Source organism: Apteryx rowi, unplaced genomic scaffold (genome assembly GCF_003343035.1).
Source record: "Apteryx rowi isolate R43461 unplaced genomic scaffold, aptRow1 scaffold_12, whole genome shotgun sequence".
Lineage (NCBI taxonomy): Eukaryota > Metazoa > Chordata > Aves > Apterygiformes > Apterygidae > Apteryx > Apteryx rowi.
The window spans coordinates 6,544,792-6,551,284 of NW_020447419.1; the positions used below are offsets into that span (position 1 = coordinate 6,544,792).

The window sequence follows — 6,493 nt, forward strand, 5'->3', positions numbered from 1 at the left end:
GGCCACGCCCCCCGCCCCAACGGCCGCGCCGCGCGCCGCCCGGGCCACGCCCCTCCCCCCCTCGCCTCTCCCCGACCATAGAGGTGGGCCTCCGGGCAGGTAGAGAAGGGCCCCGCGGAGGGAAGGCGGCGCGGGGCGGCGCCCCGCCCGCGCCTCCATGTTGTTGCGCGGCGTCCTCTGCTGCGTAAATCGGGAGGTTTTATGATTTCGGAACAGAAGCAGGGCCGAGCCGCCGAGCTCCTTGTGCGCTTTAACCTGCGCTGCGCTGCACGCGACGGGAGGCCCGCGGCTGGTGGGGGAGCGGGGGCTGCGGTGCAGTGCGCGCTGTCCCGGCCTCGCTCGGCGCCCTCAGGCGCGTTTCGCTGGTGCGGGCTAGGGAGAGGTGGCTAAAAACGCGTCCTGCCCCGGCAGGGCCTCCGTGTGCGGGCTTCGCTAAGGGCAGGATGCGGGAGCGCTTCCCTCTGTGCCGCTGTTCCTGCACCCATCTCAGTAACAGAGCGACAGGAGATACGAATTGCAAAATCCTGTTCCATGCTTTAAAATACTAAATATTGCTCCATAAAAGGGTGTTGTTGTCAGTCAGATGCGGTTATTTTTATGACAATAAAAAATGTCTGTGTCACTCCTCATTCCTCTTCTTGAGCCCTTACCAGTGAAATAGACCTGGTCTGGTTCTTGCTTCATCAACAGTGTAATGAAATAAAGCCTAACAGGACCGTTACCGTTGGGCCGCATAGGCCAGAGACAGCAAAGTTTGACTTTCCTCATGTCAAACTGAGTTTGTGTGGCTGATAGCTACAAGCAATTTTTAAGAGTTTGTTGCCCTATTTTTACTTCTAATCTATGCAGATTTAATGTAGATATTGGTGAGAGACAATAAAATACAGAATCCCAGAGTGTAATTCGTATTGCCACTTTCCAGAATTACAACCACGTTAACCACAATATCCTTCCTCTTATTTGTGGAATGTGAACTGTCAAGAAGTAACCTTTAGAAAACAAACAAACAATAGATTTACCTCCAAGAGAGAAAAGAAAACCAATGCTGAATATTTTTTGTAGGACCAAAATCCAGTGTTTTTTTCTGGTTTAGTGAAGACATTTAACTGCAACATGCTTTCTGCCCAGCTACACCTACCAATAAAAGAGGCTAGATCTACTCTGCTCACAGAAAACAAGAACTTAACTATGCGGGTTATGCAGCACTTTTACTGTTTAGATGGTTAAAAGAAAATTACAGTAACTGCTTATGACATATATCAAAACTGGCTCATCCTGAAGTAAAGACAAAACTCCCTCTGGTTTTAATAGCTCTCATTTTGGACCATTAATTAATATTGGGAATTCTTCTTCACAAGAAATCACATAAAATAGTTTTATGCCTTAAAATACTCACTTTTCTTTCTTCCCAGAGAAAAGAAAAACAGATTGGGTTTTTGTTGTGTTTTGTTTCTCTATAAAGAAGAAACAAGACATGCCATTTTTAATATAATTATTTCCTCACAGTTTCAGAAAAACATGGGCCCTGATCCAGAAAACACCCCTGTGAAGGCCATGTGGACCTGCAAAAGACCTCACCGTGGCAGTGGATCTGCTTAGCTTGAGCTTACACCTGGATGAGGGCCTTGGTCTAACCCCCTGGACACACATTCCCAGCAGTTTGCAAGGCTTCTTCCTCCTTCCCTACCCAACCCTGAATTTTCAGAAGACGTCGCCCCCCAGGGCCAGGTGCCTCCCCATGCAGTGTGGGCGCAGAGGGCCCTGCGCCGTGCTCGCCGCTGGAGCCACGGAGCTGCCGGAGCCGCAGAGTTGCTGGAGCCCTGGTTCTCCCGGCCCGGGATGTGCCGACCCCCCTTTTGCCACACAGATGTAGGAAGTAATCGCTGCTGTCTAAGGACAGAGGCAGCTTCCCTTTCCCACGGTGGTGGGAGGAAACCAGAGATCTAAACGGTCATTCTCAGACTCACTTATTGTTATTTGCTTGGACAAGGGCATATTTATAATTCTTTGGTATTGTTTTATCTGTTCTAACTGTATGCCAGCATTTCGCTAGCCTAATATGCAGCAATGCCAAATGAGACCCACAGAAAAATACTTAGGATAATGAAAACTTACGGAGCTGTGGCATTGTACATTTTCAGTGTTGGTCAAAACAAGGATAGGAGAGAGAAAACAGAGAAAACCTTCTAAAACTTACCAAGATTTTAAGATGCTGAGGATGCTCTGCTGAAGCCTTATATTTCTGCCAGGAAGAACTTAGCCCCATGAAACAACAGCATTGAACTTAAGCAAGAAAAGACTGTAAAAAAATAGGGAGAGGGGAAAAGACCTTACTATTTTGCAACTGTCATCCACGGCACTTGCAAGCAGGTGGGGACGAAGAGGGCAGAGACACAGGCACCAGGCTACAGCGGTTGCAAGCTCCCTGAGATATTAGGCTGATGTGCACCACGTCCACAGCAGCCACATCTGTCCTGCCCCAGGGCGAGGGAGCTTTAAATGGCACGGCCGCATCCAGCTCACTAGGGCTGCCCTTTGCACTGCTTCCATACTTAGGTGAGATGCTAAAGCAGGAAATCAGGCTGATGTACATCTCAGATATTTCCTGCTGTCGTGCCGATGCAYGTGCAAACGCATTGATATCTCTTGCAAATTCAAGATTGTGCATGAACATAATTAGACATGTCCTTGTTAGCAGTGTCTCCTTTAAACAACACATTTAATTTTTTTAAATTACCTGACATATGGAAAATCTTACTTTCATGCTTCCAAGCGAATATTCCAATCAGTGGAAAATAAAATCAACAAAGCATTAAGAAAACCAAAACAACCTACCAGACAATAACTTTAGCCCTATTCCTTTTCAGAAAACACAATTTTCAGGCACTTCTTAAAAGATTTCTCAGGATAGGTTCCCTGCTACCCAAGAGCATTTCAGTGCTGATGCCATACAGCCGTTATCATTGTTAGGACTCGGAGAACTGCTCTTTTTGACAGGGCTTTTCATGATGTCAACAAATCAGTTTAAAGTAAGTCATAAATTTTACTTGGCTGCCCATCAGCCTGCCCAGGGTGTTCTCTCAATGCTGTCATAAATGCTGGGAAGAGAGGATAACAACATCACCCARTGCTTTGTTTCTAGGAGCTTATTTGTTTGTTTTAAAAGAAAGCATCCCTGTAGCGTTGACTCTGATGCATAAACACACGTTAAAACAATAATAATCAAGATGTTCACAGACTTCCCTACAAATAAGTACTCCCATCCTGGACCCCAAGCGGTATCTTCATAAATAATGGATTTGGTGTGGGTCTCCATTGCAAACGCTTGCCACTTATCGCTAAATTAGGGACCTGTCAGCAAGATCATCTTCCCTGATCTCACCTCCTGTAGCAGTATATCGAGAGAGAGGTGATCTGCGATAGCCAGGATCCAAGCCTTATAAAGCTGTCTAGATTGTTATTAACATCCTGAACTGCAGCCAGAACGAACCGAAAAGACAATACTGTCTGCTCCTTGCAGTCTGCTGAGTTAGCAGCGAGAAGCTGCAGCCAATGTAGCTAAACAAGTAATCACACGCAGACGCTGTTACCATTGTAGGTATTTGGTTACTTATTTTACACAGATTTTCCCATCGGCCTCAAATCCAGGGTGTCACACCAAGGCACCGATACCCCCCCGTAAGTCCCCTGGGAATGAAAGGTCGGAAAAGCAAGGGTGGCTGCGGGACGATCGTAGTTAAAGGAAGAACGGTGAACACCCCGGGGACTTTAGGAGCAATCTGGATCCAGAAACACCTTTCTCTAGGGGGGACAGATTTTCTTAGCAATAGGGCAAGGCATCCTACCCTTCAGAGCCTCCTTCAGCCCACCAGCATCACCGTCACCTTGTCTGAACCAAGGGTTGGTGTCCGTCCCCTCTCCAGGGCTCAGCTTCGCCTTAGGGAAACTGACTCCTCCAAAGAGAGACACCAAGGTGGGACGTAGCCAGGACAGCGGCATTGCAGCCCGAGGGGGAAACAACCGCCCGAAACCTTGGAAAAATCCTGTGTGGGAGAAACTTTCCGGTCTTCTTCACAGGAAGGAAAAGCACCACCAGCGACAGCCCATGTGTCCTGCCAAGACTGGAGATAAACCCATCAAACCTCCGGTGGCAGCACGTGGCAGAGCAGGCTCTCGCTCTTGACAGTCAACCCACAGCTTTAAGGAAACGGCGGATTGAATTCCCTGCCTCGGAGGGAACTCGTTTCCCCTTTAGTCCAGTCAGATAATCTGTGCCAGACATTACTTTTGGCCTTTGGACTCAGAAACGTCCGTCTGAAGACTATTATGTCTTCATTTTTTTTCTTTGTCTCTGAAGCGTAGAAAAGAGCAGCAACTATGTAGCCTTCAAAAAAAGGAAACATTTGTGAGTATGAATTCATAAGTGCTTTCAGACCTGTTTTTTTCTAACTCTGCCCTGCTGCTGTGTGATCTACTGCAAAATGAACCATACTCTGCAACAAAGTTACTGTAGTCTTTGATGTCGTCCTTGGCCGGACTACAAATTTTGTGGCAGCTCTRTTTAGCTTTCAGAAGGAGACTTAATTAATTTATTACAAAAATGAATTATACAGCTTTTGTGGCAGTTCCTTGTGAAGATCTATTTTCATATTAAATTCCTTTCCTTTTACGCTGTCYGCACATCTCCTGATTTCGATGTGGCAGATGTTTTCCTATGGGTAGCGCAGAACTGCATTGTAGCAGATACAAGGTTCAAGCCTGGAAGTGTCCCAGGCGGGTATGGGACAGGTTGAGCCTTTGGGAGAAGGAGGAAGGAGCTGAGCGTTGCGGGATAAACACATAGTAAACGTGTGTGTTTATTCCATTGACAAAGTCAATGGCATACTCTGTGTCTAAAAGGATTAGCAGTGAATCAGCTAATAGCCATTCTTACATTTCATAAGACGTGATATCTYGCTGTGATAATGAACTACGAGCAATGTTGGGAGCAGTAGCTGTCTCGTTTTGGAGATAACACTGCTTAGTCTGTGGGAACTTTATCTCCAGGCTGGGGGTGGAGGTGAGAGAAGCTTTCCTGCAAGCCCGGAGAAGCACCTCCCACCTGGAGTTAAGCCTTAAATCCTAGGCAAAAGGCCCTTTATGGCTCACCCCAATCTCCCGGCTTGCTCATCACAACCTCAAATGGGAAATTTGCTGCAGGGTGTTTGTCGGTTCAAAACATCCCTTCCTTACTCATTAGGTCCAGCAGCGGACTTAGTTGGAAACGGAGATACGGCGAGCGGTGCCAGGCCTGCAAGAGCTGCGTCGCAGGGCAAGGCCACGTTGGCTTTCCGAAGCCGCCTTTCCTTTCTGCTCCTAAGCAGCCGTTGCCGTCCCGCATGTGGCCAGCACCTTTACAGAGATGAAAGTTGAACTGCTACCTGTCACCACACCAAACAGAAGACGTCCGTCCCTTCTGCTTCTGCCTGCAGCGTGACATCTGTTGTCTGATGATTTTGAAACTTATTTTTATCTGTGGAGAACACTCCTTCAGATCAAAAAATGAGTCAGTGTCTCTGTACGGCCTCTCTGCCTTTCACATAACTCTCAGGAATATATAGAGCAAATAAATCCTCCCCTGAACCACAGACACGGCTCCTCAGCGGCTGGGGCACGGAGCCAGCCTCGGTGGCACAGTCCCTCCCTTCACCTCGCACTATCTCAGGTCATTTGAAATTTCAGAGGTCTAAAAAGCTCTGATTCACCAACGAGCGACGGGCCCCCAGAGGTCATYTTCAGACCAAAATGGGTTGACCAAGCCCTGCGTGTGTGGCTTAGGGGGCATGGGCAGCCCTCAGGCTCCAGGAAACCTCTACCTTTGCTTGCGATTTAAAATTAAAGCCTATGATATAAATAAGCAGGGAGGGACAAGTAGGTAGAGACTTCTAAAGGAAAAATTGCCCTTGATTTCCATCGCAAAGAGTTTGTAATTTCCCTACAGATGAAAGCTYGCCAGCAGCAGGAAGGACAACCTCGCAGGAGGAAATGCCCCAGGAGGCGCCTCGCGTTCCCTAGGTTGGAGGGGGGTTTTGCCTTTTTTCAAATTTGTCAGAAAATACCCTTAATTAATTTTGACTTTTCACGTATTGCTTTTACCCATCCCTCCTCCTTTTTTTCCCCTCACTGAGCTCAGTGAAATCAGTGCCTGAGCAGGGTTTCCCCTCTCTGGTACTTTTTGCGGTTTCACTTTTGTGTTCTTTTAACCGTTTCCCCAGCTTGGGGAAGGTTACAATTCGCAAAAGGAAAATGAGACCCCAGCCGGTCTGACGCACACCAAAATGCTTATTTCTATCCTCATCCGCAGGGCAGCAAAGTTTGTTTTTTGCTCCTGACAGGACGGCTGTTCAGGCACCCGCAGAGGCGGTGGGACGGGGCGGCCCCGCACTTCGCCGGCAGCACCAGGCTCCCGTCCCCGGCCCTGATGACAACCCCGCGCTCAGAGGCAGCAGGAAAA

General features: G+C 47.9%; 1 protein-coding gene across 1 annotated transcript in view; it reads right to left on the reverse strand.

Moving 5' to 3' along the window:
* The window catches only part of BMPR2 (bone morphogenetic protein receptor type 2), a 121,151-nt gene extending 115,564 nt beyond the window's left edge, over positions 1-5,587 (reverse strand). Inside the window, exons 1-2 of the mRNA XM_026087007.1 lie at positions 5,233-5,587; positions 2,198-4,384 (exon numbers count right to left, since the gene is read on the reverse strand). The gene's annotated coding sequence lies outside the window, so the exon portion shown is untranslated. The remainder of the gene's footprint in view (positions 1-2,197; positions 4,385-5,232) is intronic.
* Positions 5,588-6,493: the final 906 nt, after the last annotated feature.